The sequence below is a fragment of the Lepidochelys kempii genome, chromosome 9 (assembly GCF_965140265.1).
Source record: "Lepidochelys kempii isolate rLepKem1 chromosome 9, rLepKem1.hap2, whole genome shotgun sequence".
Classification (NCBI taxonomy): Eukaryota; Metazoa; Chordata; order Testudines; family Cheloniidae; genus Lepidochelys; species Lepidochelys kempii.
The window spans coordinates 12,093,773-12,115,958 of NC_133264.1; the positions used below are offsets into that span (position 1 = coordinate 12,093,773).

At 41.5% G+C, this 22,186-nt stretch overlaps 1 protein-coding gene across 2 annotated transcripts in view; it reads right to left on the reverse strand.

Moving 5' to 3' along the window:
- The window catches only part of KCNMB2 (potassium calcium-activated channel subfamily M regulatory beta subunit 2), a 238,299-nt gene that overhangs the window by 154,328 nt on the left and 61,785 nt on the right, over positions 1–22,186 (reverse strand). Inside the window, exon 1 of one of the 2 annotated variants that reach the window (XM_073359330.1) lies at positions 6,889–7,035. The exons of the other annotated variant lie outside the window; for it this stretch is intronic. The gene's annotated coding sequence lies outside the window, so the exon portion shown is untranslated. Of the gene's footprint in view, positions 1–6,888; positions 7,036–22,186 lie in introns of those variants that run through there. 2 annotated transcript variants of the gene reach the window in all.

Genomic DNA, 22,186 nt, shown 5'->3' on the forward strand with positions numbered 1-22,186 from the left:
AGGGCTTTTGACAGTTCAGGTCCCAGCTAAATCCATCACTCTAAATCCATCAAACTCTCAGCAAGAGAGAAAAGAGAGACACACACATATCAAGTTTGTGTTTCTGAGTGAGATCTCCTCTGCTTGACTTGGAACACTCTAAATATGTCTACTAATAAAAGTATTCACTCAGAAGAACACAAAGGTATGCATACCTGAAAAAGAAATCCTATTCACACCTAATACATTAGATACATTGCTCACAAATACCAGGGTTCTTTTGTGAGCTCTCATTGAATAGAAGCAGCCACATGTGCTTCCCAGTCAAAAAGTTTTAATTAATTGCTTTCAGTCATTTTCCTTATATGAAATTGGAATAGTTATAGAAAGGACTGGCTGTAGATTGTTTTGGTCGTGGTGGGATGGGGGATGTGTGGGGGAGTATTATACTGAACTACTTGAAATGTCTAAGGCAGAAACCAAAAATAGATAAAAGCAATTTCTTTGAGGCTGTTTACCTGTAACAAAATTCTTCAAAATCAGCTTCATACAAAATGATTGGATCTTCTTAATTAAGACCTGATTTGGTCATGGACGTCCTGAAAAATACCATGACAAGACAGATAGGTGCAAGTGACACTCTTTGGCGTGGGAAAATATAGATCTGATAAGATTAACTATTGGGAGATCAACAACAGATATGAAAGAGTGGAATGTCAAGATAAAGCAGCAAATACAAAGGGAAAAAGTTGTCAGAAGTCCGTGCTCTGCCCAGACGTGTTATTAACCAGGGTTTGCAACAAGTCAGCAGGCCTATCCTTTTTATTTGCTGACTCTTAAGTTAGTTCATCTGTAACCATAGCGATTTATTTTCTTTGCTTAGTGTTTCAATGATTGTCTCCCATGCCTGGAACTGCCTGGGCTTTGTTAAATGGATTGAAAAGTTGCCTAGTTTTCATTGATGCTTTTCATTCAGTATCCTTTTCTGGAATGCTACGTTCCTACATTAGCAATCCTTAGTAAATCCCAACAGATATCATTACACCTTCTGTGCAAATGTGCAGTACAGAGGCTATTTTCACAACAGCATCAGTTTCCTACTCTCCTCTACAATGTCACCACTGATAGATAGCTCTTCCAGTTAAGCAGTTTTCAAGTTAGTGCTTTATCAATCGATAGATAGGTCAAGATGACTGAAAACCAAAGCACAGACATTCTGTTGACTTCTATATTTTCTGTCTTTGCTCATGTCTGTTGCTCAGCAAGGCTTTCCCAGTTTCAGGATGGAATTATTTCAACTGCATCCTCAGGTCATCAAGGGGACAGAACTGTGGACCTTCAGCATCAAAAGCACAGGTCTCTATTATCTGATCTGAAAGAACAACTATTACCTAGCAGATACAGAAGGCTCTTTTCTTCTGTGTACAAAGAGAACCCCTCCCCCCCACAAAAAAGCATGTAACATTTTTTTCTTCTTCCTGCCTTTGATTATACCATAGGCTGTGGTATTTAAGCACCAGACAGTAATTGGAGACAGCAGTGAATATGCCCCAAAAGGCACATTCGCAGTCTTCCCACCATTCCCAATTTGGTCTTTTCCAGGTTCTCTCTCTGGAACATTATTTGCTCATTTCTAGAGCCTATCTAGTGTATGTGAGGTGTGACATTTATAAGCCGCAGCTCCACTTGTAGATAAGAAACAGGGGTCAGCAGTAGCTGTCACTACACTCATGTGGGACATGGTTTGCTGGTTGGTGAGGATGGGATGAAACCAAATATACATTGCAGTAAGTGTTCTGCAGGCTGGGTGATTTTGTTCCAGCCACCCTAGCTGGTAAGGAGTTCTCAGCACCTATAAAAGGAACGGATTGTCAGCAAAGGATCCATTTGTGACTGGAAATGGACTACAATAGTCTTGACATTCTAGAATGTTGATCTTGGACGAGTGAGTTCCCCACACCTTTGGGACTCACCTCCCTTCTTTGTCTGTAACAGAAGTTGTTTGCCAACCTTCACATTGCTCTGCAGAGCCCAGCTTTTCTCCCTTGCTCATAAGGAGATGAGTAACGGGTAGCTGAGGTGCAATACTAAGGTGAGGATTTGGAGGGAAGGTTGGGCTAACTGACTTTTGCTATTCTCTGAGTTGTTGCTGGCTTAATTGATCTTGGAGCAACTGATTAGTATAGTTTTCAAAGGTTGTTGAGGACTCGTGGAGCTTTGGAAGGATGCTCTCTTCTTGCAGAGAAATAAACCCTTAATTAATAAACAGGTCCCAGATCCTCAAGCATTTTAAGAACTTTGCTGTGGCCTCCCGTCTAGGCAAAAGAAGGCGCAGCAGCTCCAAAATGCTCCTGGGTGTTTGTGCTGAGTTTGATGGTGGGTGCTCAGCTCTGTAAGTCTCTGCACTACCCCAGGCACCAGAAGTAGCCAAGCACTGACCAGATAGCCTATCCCTGCAGCAGACAGTATGAGATATTTGAGTCAGTTTGACCGTTTTTGTATTTTCCAGTTTAAAAAATTACTAAAAGTTTTTTTTTGTAAAGCCAAAATGGTCCACGCAAAATTACCCCACGTGGTACAACCAGTATTGGTGTCCACATAGATTATTCATAATTTAAATATTGGTCTATGGGGGGAGCTTTACATTGAGAACCTGATGGTTGAAAAAAACCGGGCCAATAGGATCTGAACTTTAATAAAAGGGGAGTTTGGATCCAGAATTTCATACCCACTTAAAATGATTCAGTCATTTTTCTAGTCACATCCTCTGTTTTTTTCAGTTCTGCTAATTCTTCTAGGGTTTTTTGTTTTTTTTTACACTCTCCCAATACAATATATAAAGGTTCAGCACAATGAATGCACTGGCAAAATATGCTCACACAACGACTGATTGTACAATCTCCTGAAAGTGTGTGTGTGCAAACTGGGCAACTGCCATCATGGCACCTTGAAGCCTATTTATTGCACTGATCTTTGACATCTTTGGCGTCCATCGGACAAATACGGGGCATCTATGAATGACTAGATCCAAACTTCATCAAAAGGGTTGATGGATCTTTTATCCTGAAGGGTCTATCAACTGACAGCACAGCATTGCTGGTTTGTATAGCTACAAGAATCCTGTTAATTCACAGAATCCTTGATTTTTATTTTACCCTGAGCAGAAGGTGGGTTGGAAAATAAAATCCAGTCTCTATGAGATTTAAGTTTTCCTCCAACTTGGTATAAGCATAGAGCAAATGTAAATCAAAGTCAAATATATTCCTGGCCTCCTGTTTTATAAACTTCTTTTCCTCATTTGTCACAAAGTCAAAACAGCTTGACATTTTGACAGCTGAATTTTTTTTCCAGGAGAGAAGCCACTTGACAGAAGTTCTTACACAAACTCATTTCTCACTGCCTTTTAACCACACGCCAGTGTTCCTTTTTTCTTTTAGTATATTACTGTCACAAGATTTTCATATTTCCCAGGTACAAGGTTCCTCCCACGGATTATGAGGGCTGAGGCTTATAACACCCCTGGCTTGCACTGTACTTAAAACGTGTCCATGTATTACATAGAGAATAAAAAACAGGGCTGGGAAATTGTGAATTATGGAGCTCTATTTCCATTGACAGGGTGTGGTGATAACATAAATCATCAGGGAAAATCTCCAATATCACCAGAACTTCAAGTTAGAATATTGATCCATAATTCAGAACTGTCCAGGTCTTTTATTGAATATCCATAATTGATCCACATCCCCAATCCATGCATTTCCTCCCAGCTCCCTTTATTGTTACCTCCTCTACCCCTTCTCCTTACCACTGTTGCTGTCCTCCCTCACAGCCTCCTCTATATTGTGGTGATGATGTTCTTCCAATCTCCTCCCCAGATGCTCCTCTCCCAGCCCCAAGCTTTTCTTCTTCCAATGTACACGATAGACACAAAGAAGATGGGATGCAAGGCGAAATATAGCAATGGAGATGACAGTGTGTTTTTTTGTTTCAGTTACACATACACACACTTCTTGTGGGCCTCCTGGATTTATAAAAGGGACTGAACAGAGGGAGGGTGGGGACTTGGCACATGTGGCTGAAGAAAGCATTCCGTACAATGTATGATGCTGAAAATTAATTTTAATAGAGCTGCAAGAATTAAACGATTTTCCCATGAACCTTCATATGAACCTGATGTGATTATCTTTGTGTAGACATCTCAGGAAAAGAAAAGCAGGTGAAATTAATTAAATACATTATTCAGTTTTCAGACAAGTTGTGAAGTAGAGTTGTGTGATGTCATTTACCTAAAAATAAGCTATATTTTAATGATGATGGGGAGGGGAGGCTGAGAATATGAACCGCCATTTGTACAGTGTTTTCTTTTTCTTTTTGTTTTCTCAAATCTCAAATATTGGGCACTTGCATGGCCCCCCAGCACCACAGTATCTGATCCCCTCACAATCTTTTAGTGTATTTATCCTCCTGTGAGATAGGGATTCATAGACTCATAGATATTAAGGTCAGAAGGGACCATTATAATCATCTTGTCTGACCTCCTGCAAAATGCAGGCCACAGAATCTCACCCACCCACTCCTGCAATAAACTTCTCACCTATGTCTGAGCTATTGAAGTCCTCAAATCATGGTTTAAAGACTTCAAGATGCAGAGAATCCTCCAGCAAGTGACCCGTGCCCCATGCTAATGTGATATTATCCCCATTTTACAGCCCAAGTTCCCACAGAAAGGCTGTGATGGGGTAGGGAATTGAATGCAGGTCTCCCAACTCCTGAGATAGTGTCCTAAGCACTCAACCATCCTTCCCCACAAAGTGCACAAAGCAAAATTGGAAATAAAGTTAACTGAACATTTCTGAATCTTGCCAAGAGGTCTGGTTCGGTTCGAGGAGGGGAAAACCCCCCCAAACACTTTATTTCCATAAATATCTGCCCATCCCTAAAATTTATGTGGCATTTCTCATCTATGAATGAGGCCTTTGATGCCTATCAGAAAACCCTAGAAAATGTTTTTTAGGAGAAAGTTTCCCCTATTATTCTTATTTTCTGACTGCTATCCATGACGCAAGTAAAAATAATCCTTTGCCCAATTTGTAACTTAAAAGCAAAACATTTAGCTGAAAATGTTGCCTATTTACTTCAGATGCCAAATATTTATGATTTATATTTCATAAAATATGATACAGATATAGAGAAATGGAATTCTTACTAGGCTAGACCTACTCTTGCATCTCCTTAGCAAAGACGGCATTTACTGTCACCAAACAAGTTTAATACTTTTGTCATTAAAATGTCACCAGAAAATCACTATCAAATGAATTGCATCATGACCCACTTATAATGTACTCTAATGTAATGAAATTCTCCTTAAAGGAAACATTTGATATGATGACTGAAAGCAAATTTTTTTGGTAAGTTCCTGATATACTGAACTTTTTCTCGTAATGAAGATTTCATGAAAACAAACAGTTCTCTGAGTTGTGAACTTTTGACAACAGGACTGTAAAGTACATCCAACGACAACCACATTACAGTAGATTTAAAGCAGTATCCTAACCCTAATTTTATTATTTAGCAGAGCAAGTGGTACTGTACCTTTCACTGCAAAATGTGACTCTCTGTTCCTTTAAGTGCATTTTTTAAAAGCCCCTTGAGAAGCATTTCCACAAACAGAATATCTCTTGTCACTAACTACTGCTCATCCCAAAGTCTCTGCATTATTGTCTGGATATGAAACTTTAATGCATCAGCAAGAGTAATTTATCAAAATAGGAAGCAATAGCTTCAGATCAAAGACACTGAAAGGTCCAATGATAATGATGCTGCATATGCATGTACATAAGGTATTCATTCATTCATTAAGTTCCTGCTACTTATCTTGGTGAGGGTCATATACAATGACAAATACCCAAACTTGGAACCTGCCTCCAGACAAGGAAGATGCATAATCCACATTGCCTTGTTTTGCCTCAAAAATCCCAGCCTGTGATTTTCTGATATTTCCCTGTCTAGTTATGCTAAACCAAGCACATAATGAAGTGTAAAAGGCTTATAACTTTGCATAGCACCTCATATTCCTCTGGACTCTCTCTCTCTCTCTCTCTCTAAAAGATAAAAAAGCCCTTTGAAGGAGAATATTTCTTTTGATGTTGCTTATTTTGAATGTCCCCCACTGCCCCCTCCCAAATCATTCAACATCTAACTAACTAAATATCGTTTACATCTCTAGCTACAACCCTTGCGGGGTGGGGGCGGGAAGAGGCAGAGAACCTTTCCTGTCTGAAACCAGAGTTCTTGTCTAGCAAAACAATTAAATGTAAACAGTGCAGCTGAGGCTTTCATTATGCAAAATGGATGGACACATTATGCTGTCCATGGCAATAGGTTGTATTTTAAATAGTTCTGAATCAGGGAAATCACCCCTTAATGCTCCACTTCCCCTTTTCACATGACAGCAGGGACATTCAAGGCACATTTTACATATTAATAGCATATATTCCTCATCTAACAGGTTTCAAGTCTGTCACATCTTCTCCCTCCTATTTTAGGACCCCCCCACAACTCCCAACCCAACCTTAGAAACAACCTAGCTGGCATGGTAGATAAGAGGTAAAGTGTTTTCTTCATGACCTCTATGCATCGTACTCCATGGGAAAAGCAACGTGGAATGCACACTCAGCAGACTATGAGATTCGAACCAGTTTGTCCTCAAGGCATTTCTGCCATAAAACATAGTCCTACCAATGGTATTTTTATTATAAGCAGCCTGGCTTCCCTTACCCCCATCCCCACCCCCTCTCTGCTTACTGCTTCTCGCTGTGCACCTGGCTGCATTTGGAAACCCACAGAGCAAAGCATAAACAATAAGCCTCAAACAGCAACAGACTCCTTTGTTTTACATGCAAATCCTACCTCTGGTAGTTGTCACATCTTCCTCAGGAGCAAAGCCTAATTATTAGCAAACAGAGATCCAGTGGAATCCTCCAAACTGCCACCAGTTGTTAAAGGCTGTCATCCTTACCTCCTGGTGCTTGAGCCTTTTTGGACCATTAATGTCACAACCCCTGCTAACTCATAGCTTAAGACTCCCTGCTCAAAATGTCTGAAATAGTTTGGAAGGACAATAGGAATGACAGGCACACTAGACAGCCATGCTTGAAATTAGTTATCTGAAGCTCTGCTAAGGCTGTTTCATAGTGTTTTAAAGCATGCATTAAGTAGGATTTATTAACCTATCATAGGCATGCTATTTCTGTTTTCATTAAATGCCGTAGCAGGATGTCTGTTAGAAATGCGGTGATAGGTCTAACGCCTTTCCCCCACTGCTTTTAAATCCTCATGTTAGAGGAGAAAAAAATCAGACATCCTTAAACTTACTAAGGGTACCGTTTCTGCAGAAAGGAGTTTCACACATTATTTTGAAACTAAAGAGAAATTCACTCCTTGGAATGGAAGGTGCGGTAGCTCCCAGGACTAATGTAAATGAAAAGATTAATCTTCATGCCACAAAATCCCTATCCACCCCAACCCTCTGCTACAGAGTTAGTGAAAGTATTGATCAAAATCTGAAACTTCCCAATGTTAACTAAGGCACATATAGTATTAAGTCAGTAAGGATGAAGCGTCTACACTATCTTATTTTCAATCGCTTATTTAGTGCCATAGGTGTTTGTGAGGTTTAACCAAAATTAGACTATGATTCACAGATAGCAGCATCTCAGTTTACAGTCTTAATGCACTAGTTGCTACACTACAGAACAAACAGTGATAATGAGCAGAATAAACAGAGTGCCCTTATGGTCTTTACAGCCTCAATGGTTTGTGGAAAAGTTGGGGTTTTGGGAGGGTTCTTTCCTACATCTGTTTTAGATATGATTTATGTGCAAATATAAATCTGAAATCTCAAACGTTAGAACTAAATTTAGAATATTCGACTCTGGAGCCTTTCACTCCTAGGTGACTGGTTCAATATCAGCCCAGGTCAGTAAAGATCCAAGGTTGGCTCTTTAGTGTTGCTGGTCTGGTTCTGTGTGAATAAACATCCACTTTTCAAAAGCCACCAGCACAGAAACATCTTTGCTGGTAGTAGCAGTCGAGAGGCCAGAGGACTGAACATGCAGATCAATGCCGAGACTGACTGGTAGGAATGGGTGGGGAAGCTACTACTTCTGGTGTCCACAATGTACTGTTCAATGATTAACAAATGGACTACAGTGTCCAGGGCTCTCAATCCAGGGCATTTCACAAGCATTAATTTACAATGAAAAAAAAAATCACAGTGAGCAAGCAGGGAAATGAACCATGAGCTGAGCGATTAGGGAGCAAGGCTGATCAATGTAGCAATAGTTAAAAAATAGATTCAACTGTATTAAGATGTGGGATTTGATGGCATAATAACCCCCTGTCCCCGTCCATTCCTGAAAAAAAAAAACAGCAATGAAGAGGTTAATAAACCAGTAACAAAGGGAAAATGTGTATTAGTTTTTATCATTAATGGGTACTAGATGGGACAGGGGATTGGTTATGGGATGTGAAACTTTTCCTTTAGTGTCATTGGTTTGAATTTGGACTAGTGAGTCACTTCTGTATCGCTGAAGCTCAACACTGCTGGAGAGGAGATCATGGGCTTACGTTAAACCAATAGGTAGATTCAGTCCAATTCCTAGGGAGCACCTGTCCATGCTGCAAAAGCCACCACCACATTTAGGACCAGTTGCCTACTTTGCTGAGAGTTTTGCCTGACAGCCAAGGACTGGGTGCGAATTTAGAGGTGAATTATTTTCTCCCTGCAAAGGCTGGCCTTTCAAGCATATACTGGGTGAAATTCTGAGCTGATTTGCACCCGAGTGAATGTATTGAAATTGATGGAGTTACTCCAGATTGCTGGAGTGCAGAATTTGGTCCAATATCCATCTAATTAATCTGGGGTCTTAAACAACCCCTTCATTGTATATCATCATGAGAATTCATGGAGGATGGGTGAAGTCCCAGAGGACTGGAGAAGGGCAAACATAGTATTTATCTTTAAAAAAGGGGGGGAACAAAGGACACAGGGAATTATAGACTAGCCTCTCTTCGATACCTGGAAATGTACTGGAACAAATTATTAAACAATCCATTTGTAAGCACCTGGAGGATAACAGGATGCTAAGGAATAGCCAACATGGATTTGTCAAGAACAAATCATGCCAAACCAACCTAATATCCTTCTTTGACAGGGTTACTGGCCTAGTGGGGGGGCGGGAGGGGGAAGCAGGAGGGGGGAGAAGCTCATGGCATGATATATCTTGATTTTAGTAAGGCTTTTGACATAGCCCACTTGATAGTCTCATAAGCGAACTTGCTATAAAGTGGGTACATAGCTGGTTGAAAAACTGTACTCAATGGTTCACTGTCAAACTGGAGGCACTGCTGCTGGGATCAAAAGCCAGTCTGCTGACCCTTCCAACCAAGCAAGCAGCCTACTACAGGCCAGCTGCACTCATCAGGTTGCCCAGAGACTGACCCTGTGTTAGGGACCGAGATATAGGTAGTCTGCCCTAGTATTCAGAGCTGGAGTCAAGTCTAGTGGGAGGAGCAGGCATTCAGCAAGCTGAGGGTCAGAGCTAAGGTCAGATGCCAAATGGCAGAGCCAAGGGTCAAGCTGGAGTCAGGGACAGAAGTCATGGACTGGGGTCAGAGCCAGGACTGGTCACTGAGGATTGAAGGCGAGGTGTAAGGGCAGGAGGAGAAGCAAGAATCAAGCACAGAGCAGGAGCATAATTGGAACAGGAGCAAAGGCAGGGGCAAGGCAGTAGCTAGGAGCATTGCCAGAACACGGTTGGGTGCAGGAGGCAGGCATAAGCAGGGATCAATGCAGCCACAACAGGAAACCACCTTTTTGCTCAGACAAACTTCCTGTTCCTCCTCCTGACTTAAATAGCATTGCTGGACCAATTGGTGGAGCTGGGCAATCCTCCAGTCAGAGCTCCCATGGGTGGTGCTTGACTGGGGCAATAACCCTAGTAGCTTCCAGCCCATCAGTTTTCAGAAGCCACTAGGTGGATGCCAGGATGTGGCAGCTGTCTGGGGACCTCCAGGTTTGGATTCAAGACCAGAAACAACATACCCTGCTTCCCAACTGGCTCTGCTCAAGTCCTGATTCCTGACAGTATGTCTACACTGCACACTCAAGCTTGGGGGCTCAGTGTTTCCAAGCCTGTGCTTGAACGTCCACACTACATTGTAACCCTAGGTTTACATTTACTGGACCCATATCTCATAGCTGTGCTAATTCCTGCATTATGAAAAGGAGGACTTGTGGCACCTTAGAGACTAACCAATTTATTTGAGCATAAGCTTTCGTGAGCTACAGCTCACTTCATCGGATGCATACATCTGATGCATCCGATGAAGTGAGCTGTAGCTCACAAAAGCTTATGCTGAAATAAGTTGGTTAGTCTCTAAGGTGCCACAAGTATTCCTTTTCTTTTTGCAAATACAGACTAACATGGCTGTTACTCTGAAACCTGTCATCCTGCATTATGCAGACCTTCTGACTCAGGCATGTAATTTGATTTGCATCCACTCTGCAAAATGACAGTATTTGGACCTAAGTTACAGCAGAACTTGGGCCCTGACCCTCCACCCCCTAGCAGGATCCTGTGACCTGGGTCCTGATTGCTTACAGACCCGAGACAGACTGATGTGTGTGTGGATGGAAGTGGGGTTTGGGCTTCAACTTGAGTCAGTGCTTGGGCTTAGTGTGCAGTGTAGACATACCCTCTAAGTTCAGCCTGCACACAACTATGTCGCCACTGTTCCAGGTTGGCTGGCAGGATCTCATAATCTTCTTCACATATCACTAAGTCTTCCCGGAACAGCATGTTTCAAGGTGGCTTCCTTTGTATATTCTCATGTATCATATCTATGAGGGCTGTAGGCAAAAAAGAGGCTCAATGCTGACTCCTGATGCAGGTCAGTGCTTACTGGAAGTTCTCTAGTGTAGCCCCCATTGAATTTTCTCTGTGGTAGAGTCTCCACCATACATATTTCCTGGATAAGACAGACAAATTCTTCTGGCACACTTCTCTGTTACAAACTCCACCAAACTCGTTAGAATCATAGGATTAGAAGGGACCACAAGGGTCATCTAGTCTTACACCTGCCAAGATGCAGGATTTGTTGTGTCTAACCATTCAAGACAGATGACTATCCAGCCTCCTTTTGAAAACCTCCAGTGAAGGAACTTCCACAACCTCTTTTGGCAATCTGTTCTATTGCTCTACTGTTCTTATAGTAGGAAGTTTTTCCTGAGATGTAATCTAAATCTGCTATGCTGTAGTTTGAACCCATTGCCTCTTGTCCTGTCCTCCGGCAAGAGAGACCAACTTTTCTCCATCTTTTTTATGGGAGCCTTTCAAGTAGTTGAAGACTGCTTTCATGTCCTCTCTTAATCTCATCTTGGTACACAATTATATATGCTTTTCCCAGGTTCACAAAGACCATACCTCTTTTCTCTAAATTCGCTTTGAAGATTTGTAGCACAAATATGACATCAACTTCTCCTTCCTGGTACGTATCCAAAATGACCCTCCCAAATCTCCACCATTCCATGCAGATGCTTTTCAATAATCTTCTCCTACACTTTCACAGCATGTGATATTAGCTTAATTGAATGATAATTAGCACATGGTGTAATGTCTATTTTATGCTTAAAAATAGGCACTACAAAGCTTTTATGCCATTCATCCAGGATTTTTTCTATCTTAAGACTGTCACTGAACAAACCTGTAAAATACTTGATGCCTTCCATTCCCAATGACTTCATCAGGTCCAGGTGCTTTCTCCTTTTTCATTTTTCCTAAGTGCCCCTGCAGCCTCCTTCTCCTATACATAATCTATCATGCCCTGGTTAGTTTTACATGTTCTTAATTCCTTCCCTGGGTTCTCCTCATTCATCTCTCCTTCAAAATAATCACCCTAAACATTGTTAATTGATTCACCATTTATTGGAATGATACCATCTTCATTTCCAATGTAAGCAAATTTTTTGGCATTGTCTCACTTGCCTTGGCAAGTCTATAGTTGGTCTACTGTACCTCATATCTTTCTAATTTGTTATATAGCTTGTCACAGGCGCTACTTTTAGTTGTTGCAACTCTTCTTTTGGCCTCCATGTATGCCATTTTATCAGTCTTCAAGTTTCCCAACAGATTATTTAACTCCTGCATTCCACTCCCAAGTTGCCCTTCTTATCCTCTTTAGTACTAGATTCATCAATCCTAGGACTTCATGTGCTGTTTTTAGCAAAGTTGCTTTAGTTTGAATTACTTGTCCTCTATACCTCCCTGTGTGTAGTCAGGAAGTTTATGGATTACTTTTTGTTTTAAGCTTTTTTTTCATTCTCATTTTTCATTCCCATTCTTAAACGAGTGAATAAGCTGAGATTTGCAAGCTGTAACGTAGGAATGCTGATGGAAAGAAGTTTGGAGCTATGTGAAGTCTTAAAGAGGAGAATAGTAAATATAGCTTGTGTACAGGAGACCAGATGGAAAATTGTAAAGCCAAGTTGTAAAGCTATGCTGGTGGAGAGTAACAAAATCTCTTTATCAGGGAGTTCAACCTCCTGAAATGACGTTGGAGGTATTCTGGATAAAACCATGTAGAAGCATGAGATAGAGGTTACCAGAAGATTGGACTGACTGACAAGTGTTAAATTGTGCTGGGAGGAGGTAACAGTACATCTATTAAGTGGGTAAGCACCACAATTGGGAGAGGATCAAAAAGTAAAAGAGGAGGTTTTGGTAAGTTGCTGTGACTTACTGGAAACAACCACCCAATGAGCAAGTAATGATCAGAGCAGATTTAAATGCACATGTTGGAACTGTGACAGCTCTCCGTTGAGGGCACAGCATTGGAATCAGAAATGCCAAGCGGGAAATGGTCCTACAGGCTTGTCTGGCACTGGTTGTGGTGATCACAAACACACCTGTCAGAAGAGGACAAGCCATTTCATAGCTTATAACAGTGGAGGATGCAAGTAAACCAATTTCTTTTTAACAATAAGACCAGAGCTATCATGAAGATCAATACCAAGGTAATGCCCAACGACTGACCTGAGAGACAGCAGAGATTTCTCCTTATGGAGTACAGAACGAAGAGCAGCAGGTGCCAGTGCAATACCTGTTCAATGGATAATTTAAGAACTTCCTTTTGTGCTGTCCATCCAGCGTCTTTCATGAGCACTAAATTCACCTTACGAAAAAAAAAGAGCTCCTTGTCCTGAGCAATAGATTCGTGATTCATTAAAGGCTCAATGTAGAAATGATTTGTATATGGGATGTGATAACAGCTCTAGAGACATTAGGCAGATTCAGGTGGAAGACACAGAGATGCTTCCTTGGCTGATTGTCTGCAGAGAAACATCATGAACTATCCAGGAACCTGTTCAGAGTGGATGGCACCCAAACAGCCTACCTAGGAGTTAATACTGTAATTACTATTCAGAAGTTTGGTAGATATTATCCAGGGCCTGGCTGTGAATCATTTGTGTAGACAAGCCCTTCAAAGAATTCTTTAGAAAGAGTAATTTCCGCCCCTGCCTCCACCATAGAGAAACCCCCGGCCCCATGACCAGGGCTATCTTCTTATTGTGTGCTGGTTCCTGACCACTCTTTGGGGTCAGGGGCCAGAAAGAGGAAGTGGCACACATTGCCAAGTCAAGATAGGGGTGAACAAGTGGAAAAAAGCCAAGAGTGGGCCTATGTGTGGAGGCTGATCTGACACCCAGGTGGAAAGTGAAGTTGGGAGATACCTCTAACTCATGGGGCCTGGGGGATACTCCTGGCGGTAGGTGGTTAGGGGAGTCATAATGAGGTGAGTAGGATCTCCTTTGGTCACAGAGTGAGAGAGCAGGCATGAAGAGGAGCTCCTGCTGGGGAGGAGGCAGAAGGGAACGAAAAGGATGTGGGACTGAAAATAAGTCTTCTTATGTTGGGTGCCTCTATGGAGAGCCAAGACTCCTAAACTCATCCCCAGGGCCCTGAAGATGAAAGGAACAACCTTAATACACTATTAACATTTTTTGTTGTTGCTACAAAATTATTTAAAAAACCAACAACTCCTTAATTAGAAATAATTAGCTCTTGTTTCTCCTTCTTGAGAATACATATTAAAGAGATGGATTAGATGGACCACGGATCTTGACAATTCCTATGTCCCTAGGTAATGCATATGCTTTCTGAATGCTGCCCACCCCTCCAATAATTGCTTACGTTTGCTCTTAGTTTAGTACCATCAGTAAAGTCACATTGATTTTAATGGGAGTGGAGGTTACTTAGCATCTTGCAAGTAACCTTACTGAGATACAATGGGGATGCACCAATGTAAATTGGTTTTTGACTCTTCTTTCTTTGATCAATATTAATTTTTGACAAATATTAGCTTGGGAAATGGTCTAAGAGAGATGGAGATAAGGAATTCAGAGGATTTGTAGTTTGCATGCTGACTGTCAGTTAAACAGTGTAATGAATGGAACAATTTATGCATAATTTCATTATGAGTCATCCTAATTATAACAAAACTTCATCATCTGGACCCATGGAAAAGAAGCCCTTGAGGAATTCCACCATGATTTCAACAATTTCCATCCCACCACCAACCTCAGCCTGGTCCAGTCCACACAAGAGATCCACTTCCTGGACACTACAGTGCTAATAAACAATGGCCACATAAACACCACCCTATACCGTAAACCTACTGACCGCTATTCCTACCTGCATGCCTCCAGCTTTCACCCTGACCACACCACACGATCCATCGTCTACAGCCAAGCTCTGCGATACAACCGCATTTGCTCCAACCCCTCAGACAGAGACAAACACCTACAAGATCTCTGTCAAGCTTTCTTACAACTACAATACCCACCTGCAGAAGTAAAGAAACAGATTGATAGAGCCAGAAGAGTTCCCAGAAGTTACCTACTACAGGACAGGCCTAACAAAGAAAATAACAGAACGCCACTAGCCGTCACCTTCAGCCCCCAACTAAAACCCCTCCAACGCATTATTAAGGATCTACAACCTATCCTAAAGGATGACCCAACACTCTCACAAGTCTTGGGAGACAGGCCAGTCCTTGCCTACAGACAGCCCCGCAACCTGAAGCAAATACTCACCAACAACCACATACCACACAACAGAACCACTAACCCAGGAACTTATCCTTGCAACAAAGCCCGTTGCCAATTGTGCCCACATATCTATTCAGGGGACACCATCACAGGGCCTAATAACATCAGCCACACTATCAGAGGCTCGTTCACCTGCACATCCACCAATGTGATCTATGCCATCATGTGCCAGCAATGCCCCTCTGCCATGTACATTGGTCAAACTGGACAGTCTCTACGTAAAAGAATAAATGGACACAAATCAGATGTCAAGAATTATAACATTCATAAACCAGTCGGAGAACACTTCAATCTCTCTGGTCACGCAATCACAGACATGAAGGTCGCTATCTTAAAACAAAAAAACTTCAAATCCAGACTCCAGCGAGAAACTGCTGAATTGGAATTCATTTGCAAATTGGATACTATTAATTTAGGCTTAAATAGAGACTGGGAGTGGCTAAGTCATTATGCAAGGTAGCCTGTTTCCTCTTGTTTTTTCCTACCCCCCCCCCAGATGTTCTGGTTTAACTTGGATTTAAACCTGGAGAATGGTCAGTTTAGATGAGCTATTACCAGCAGGAGAGTGAGTTTGTGTGTGTATGGGGGTGGGGGGGATGTGAGAAAACCTTGATCTATGCAGGAAATAGCCCGACTTGATTATGTAAAGAGTTGTCACTTTGGATGGGCTAGCACCAGCAGGAGAGTGAATTTGTGTGGGGGGGTGGAGGGTGAGAAAACCTGGATTTGTGCTGGAAATGGCCCACCTGTTGATCACTTTAGATAAGCTATTACCAGCAGGACAGTGGGGTGGGAGGAGGTATTGTTTCATGATTTCTGTGTGTATATAAAGTCTGCTGCAGTTTCCACGGTAAACATCTGATGAAGTGAGCTGTAGCTCACGAAAGCTCATGCTCAAATAAATTGGTTAGTCTCTAAGGTGCCACAAGTACTCCTTTTCTTTTTGAAAAATTTGATAGTTACACTTTCTAGTTATATATGATACAGATACATATGCTAATTGCATATGGAAGAACACAATGTAATTAATGTTGCAGGTTATGCACACAGTAACCTCTTCTCCTCCAGCAGGGACAAAATTCTCTAGGAGCCATAGGAATTTGGTTTGAAGTTGTATATTTATTAGTAAGCTATTTTTTCCATTCCAATGCTGTGTCACTTTGAAAGGGTATCCACATCTGAATCAACACTGGGGAGCTTTTCAGTAATCCAGTAGATGGCCTGGTGTGAATCAGCTATGAAAGAGTGCAGAAATAATCTACCGATGGCCAGTCAAGGTTGGATCTGTTCAACAACTGAGACTGACAGTATATAAAGTAGCTACAGATGTTACATGCATTGAAAGTACACTGGATGCTGTATCAAGAGTGTGAAATTAATTGTAAAAGAGAACTAGATGTAAATAGCCAGTGGGAGACTTAAAGGAGACTGGTCCAAACCTAATCCCAATCTGGATTTTGAGAAACTTGAACCCAAATCCAGAACTGAATGTTTTGTCTTGCACCTATTCCTGTGATGGACTAACCTGAAATCCCATGTTCAGACACCCCCAAATTTTGAAGAAGTTTGACTCTGGATGGAAATCTTACTGTGGTGGTTTGGTCCCATCTCTACTATTTAGGATTTAATTTTCCATTTCTGTATGGGATATTACTGAAAGCAGGACAAAAAGTTCAGAAAATTATCTGAGTTTATTTGAACAAGCCCAGTTTGAGTCTTTCACGCGAAACTTGAACATCAAGAGCATGAGCTTTAGCAGACTCAAATGATCATGACACCTGGCTAGAAGAGCAAACTTTCCAGGAGACTTTCATGGGCACACCTGGATTGTAACCTCTTTCAGGCAGGGACTGTCTTTTTGTCATACATTTTTACAGCAACTAGCACATTGGAGCATGGGTGAGATTCCTAGGTGCTACTGCAATAATAATAGAGTATCGCTGACAAGAGTGATCTGACCACACAGGGAGGTACAAGAGTCTTGCAGGAACCCTGTGGTGATAACATATACATTACTTCAGTATCAAACTGAACACCCACAGCTCAGAGAGAGGTCTGTCCATTCATAGCTGTCCATCTATAAAGCAAGGGCAGAACTGACTGGCATTGTGCCTCTCTATGTTCCATTCCTAGAATATAGGCTTTCCTGGGCCGGCTTCATGGTGTAGTAACATTTACATTCTAATGGTGTGGCCTAATGTTGCAACAAACTCCTTTGCATAGCAGAAGTTTAGGTTCAATTTCTATGAATGTTGAAACTAGAACATGATCCTGAACTCACATTTGAATATCACGGGAAACTAACAAACATAATTGAACTTTAAAACACATACATTGTTTTATAGCTATGCCTTCACTGCCAGAAATCTTTGTTTTTTTAAATTACAACAAGGTAACTAATGCACATTAGCTCTCCCACTGTAAAATCCTAGAGGAGACAATGAATCTGTAGTTTTTACCAGGAAGTAGCCAGGTACAATTACATCCACAGCAAATTGTTTTATAGCTATGCCTTCACTGCCAGAAATCTTTGTTTTTTTAAATTACAACAAGGTAACTAATGCCTTCTCCTAGTTTGTTCTGGGGCTCTCCCAGGCCTTGAGAGCTTTTTTCCTAGTTCAGGCTCCCTGCACCCTCCCCTTCCTCTAGAACTTCCTTACTCCTCTAGAGCTTTGTACCAACTGAGGTCTCCTAATTGTTTATTGGACCCAGGTGCTCCTTACTCAACTAACTGCCTTCCAGGTACTTAGGCTGTTAACTATGCACAGGTGGACTTGGGTTGGCTCATTTCCTTTGGTGGAGCCTGTCACAGGTAGGCTGGGATCTGGTTCCCTTCAGGGGCTAGTCCTACAACCTCCCTCTTCCCCCACCCCGGTGGCTGATCATGCCTAGTTTGCCTCATGGTAAAGCTACAGTGCCTTGTCTCCACTACGGTTTCATAGCAGGCTAGCTCACATGCATTCCATGGTAAAAACACACCAGTTTTTCACAGTGAAGACAAAGCCATGGTGTGATGGGTGAATAGTGATAAACTACGGTAAATATGAGGAATTGCATGGAGAGTTTAGGCTAACCTGGTTGCAAATGTTATTGGTCTATGTTCTATAGAGGGTGGGGGAGAGGGAATTACATATGTAACTCTCATTAACACCAACAGAAGTTATCCATGACCAAAAGAATTCCATGCATTGATGGTGGAAGGCACCCAGGTTTGGATTTAGTCTAAGAGTCTCTTTTGTCTTTAGCCTAATGAGACACCCAATGCCCAGCAGATGAGTTCATGCAACTGATTTGTATTCCGCTGGGTGAGCTGCTAATCACTCCACTTTCTGCCTGATTGTCCTCAAAGTAAAACTATTTCCCCATGTTTATTTCCCACCCCCTACTGTTCCTCACACGTTCTTGTCAATTGCTGGAAATGGCCCACCTTGATTATCACTACAAAAGGTTTTTTTTTTCTCTCCTGCTGGTAATAGCTCACCTTACCTGATCACTCTCCTTACAATGTGTATGTAACACCTATTGTTTCATGTTCTCTGTGTATATAGACAGGTTTCAGAGTAACAGCCGTGTTAGTCTGTATTCACAAAAAGAAAAGGAGTACTTGTGGCACCTTAGAGACTAACCAATTTATTTGAGCATGAGCTTTCGTGAGCTACACCTCACTTCATCGGATGAAGTGAGCTGTAGCTCACGAAAGCTTATGCTCAAATAAATTGGTTAGTCTCTAAGGTGCCACAAGTACTCCTTTTCTTTCTGTGTATATAAAATACCCCCACTGTATTTTCCACTGCATGCATCCTATGAAGTGAGCTGTAGCTCACGAAAGCTTATGCTCAAATAAATTTGTTAGTCTCTAAGGTGCCACAAGTACTCCTTTTCTTTTTGTTCTCTCTGTCATTCTTTTGCCTTTTCCTCACCTCTCCCTTTTTGACCCACTTGTCTCAGAGGAAACAATTGTATTTAGATCCTTGTTAGGTGACCCAGAAGTCCCAAACCAATATTTGATGCAAATGGATAGTTGCTTGCTGTGAAAATCTTCTTGGTTGACAACTCATTAGGTACTTTAGACAATAGTTGTCTGTAAAGTTTTTTAAAGCAGCAGTCTCCTCTCTTTTGCATATTTAAGCTAGTATCTCTCTAGAAATGTCTAGACTAACTTGGTCTTGAGCAGTTTTAATGGAGGTCTTTCTACTACCCCATTTCTTCACCAGTTTCTAGATTGTGTTGCTCTGTCACTTTTCCTTCAGTTTTTAACCATCCTTAAACTGCTCAGGTGTCAGAAATCTTCTCACTCGTTTCCTGTAAACATTATTCTGCCTTCTTCTTTACTAACCTAACCTTTATTTATACACAGTCTCATGGATTTGGCTAGCTATTCTCAAAACATCTGCTATATTTTGTACTTTATGGAGGTGGATGGGAAACAGACTGCAGGGGGTTGGACTAGATGACCTCCTGAGGTCCCTTCCAACCCTGATATTCTATGATTTATATACACATGCTTGCAAAAGTAAAGCTCAGTTAACTCTTTCTTCTCCTTACAATCACATTCCAAGTTCTTACTAATTTAGTACACTTATGGATATCTCAGTTAATTAATGTAGCTCTGCTTACCAGTGGCATTGTTGCACAAAAGTGTATACACACAAAGCACAGTTAAAGAAGTCTCAGAAGTCTCCAGAAGTCTCAGAACTTCCACATATTTCAACAATTTCAAGTCTTTAATTACACCGAAGAGAGCCCTGACAGAAAATAACCTAGACAGATAGCAGTGAAGATTTCAAATGAACCTCCAAATCCCTTCTATTCATTTGCTCAAATTCACCGGAGGTATACGGAGGTGCCACTTCACTGACTTCATAATATCTTTAGCCTGGGTACAGGTCATATATTATTTTTGATTAGCTGTAGGGGAAATCCAAACTCATACAGCCGCTTTCACAGTGATGGGTAGTGTAAACTATTGAATTCTGGGGCAGAGATGATGAAATTAAATGAGTTCTGGTGTGACAGACACTGCTCAGTAAATCGTTGAAGGCTGCAGATACATTTGAGCAACAAAAAGAAAACCCAAGCAAACAAAACTACTCTCACAATTGTTTATTGCCAGCTCCTTTACACTTTTCTGTTAAGTGACTATGCAAAGTATGTTGGTCGTAGGGATGACTCCCCATTTGCTGCTGTCAGTCGAAAACTTGAGTTGGGTAATCCCACTGGAGTTTCGTGCTTCCACTTTCCTTGGTTTGGGTCTTAATACAGGTGCTTTCAAAGCTTGATTGGGTGTGACCACTGTGCAAAGACTCCACTGTTTCCTACTCTGAACATTTCTGCTGTATAACAATTGCTGCCTGGTTCTTTCCCGTTTGTTAAGCAATGGATTACTTTTCAAACATTTGCAACCAGGTTAGCCTAAACTCTGCATGCAATTCCTCGTATTTACAAAAAGAAAAGTAGTACTTGTGGCAGAAAGCACCTAAAAAATCAGAAAGCATCTAAATAACCCGTTCAGCTTCCGCGAAAGGTGAATCACAACGTGCATTATTCATCACAAAGAAAGGAATCACAGTAGCAATGATTGGGGCAACAGTTCCGAGAATTATTGAACAAGCGAGAAGCACCTCTGATCGCGGCATTCCGAGATGACAGTAAATATGAGGAGCCGTGTTAATTTGTATACGCAAAAAGAAAAGGAGTACTTGTGGCACCTTAGAGACTAACAAATTTATTTGAGCATAAGCAAGCTTTATTTGCTCAAATATGCTCAAACAAATATGCTCAAATATGCTTTCTTTGTGATGGATAATGCACGTTGCAATTCACCTTTCGCGGAAGCTGAACTGGTTATTTAGATGCTTTCTGATTTTGTACATGGTGTCTTAATTGTTTTCTCAATCAGGTCTAACATCTTTTCAATCCATTTCCTCCTATTCCTACATTCATTTCATTTCACCTAGCAACCCTTATGGAGATATTGCTAGCTAACTGTGTCCTCTTCTTTCTCCCCCAGATCACTTGATGTATAATGCCCTCCTTTCTGCAGGACTTAGGTATCTCCATTATAGGATTCTTCCTTTTATTCTTTACTCAGTCATTGCTTTGCTTTAGTGGAACTCTCACTCTTTGATGAAAATCATTCTTTTTTTGTTTTCTATTTTCTTTTTAATATCTTTTGCATGCCTAAAATGGCCGCTCTGTTTTGTTTATTTGGGAGCTTGGTCATCTTGGACTAAATCCTCAAGCCTGAGCAGGGGCCATGAAAGATGCCTTGAATGTGGTGATGCTAGCATGGTATTACTGAATGTGGAAGGTCGGGTTGTAAGGAGGTCAGGCTGAAAAGAGAGGCAGTGGCTCCTTGCTAAAGAGCACAGGACTGCAGTGACCCCTCTGCAGCTAGCTCATGGAGAGGGAATTAAGGTAAGATGGTGATGTCAGTGCGGAGTGGAACAGTAGTTGAATTGAGAGTCAAGCTACCTAAGTTCTATTCCTGTCTCTGCCTCTGACCTGCTCTGTGATCTTGGGGATGTCATGTCACAGCTCTGTGCCTCAGTTTCCCCTTCTTGTAAAAAGGGATAATGATACCTACCTTTGTAAAGTGCTTTGAGATTTATGGACAAAGAGAGCTGACCTACAGCAGTCACGTGACAGTTAGGACTTTGCTTTCTGTTGACTGTACCTGAGATTTCTAAGGCTCTGCCATCTGCAAAGGTAGCTCCCAGTTTTTGAGGTAAAACTGACGCAGCATATTACAGAATGCATGCATTCGCAGGCGTGCACACACAGAGTGCTCTCTCTCTCTCAGACGTTTTACTTTGGATCTTTTCCTTTGTCTAAGATAAGGGACATCCAGACAGCAGGAGCAATTTTATTCTTTGTATGTGAAAAGCATACAAGGCCATATCTTCAGCCTGTGTCAATTAATAAAGTTCCACTGATTTCTCTCTGTCCATTGACATTAGCTGAGGATCTGCCCCAACATCTGCAGGCCAGGAAAGAGCTGGGGATAGGGCCATTGAATCCATAAGACAACAGACCCAC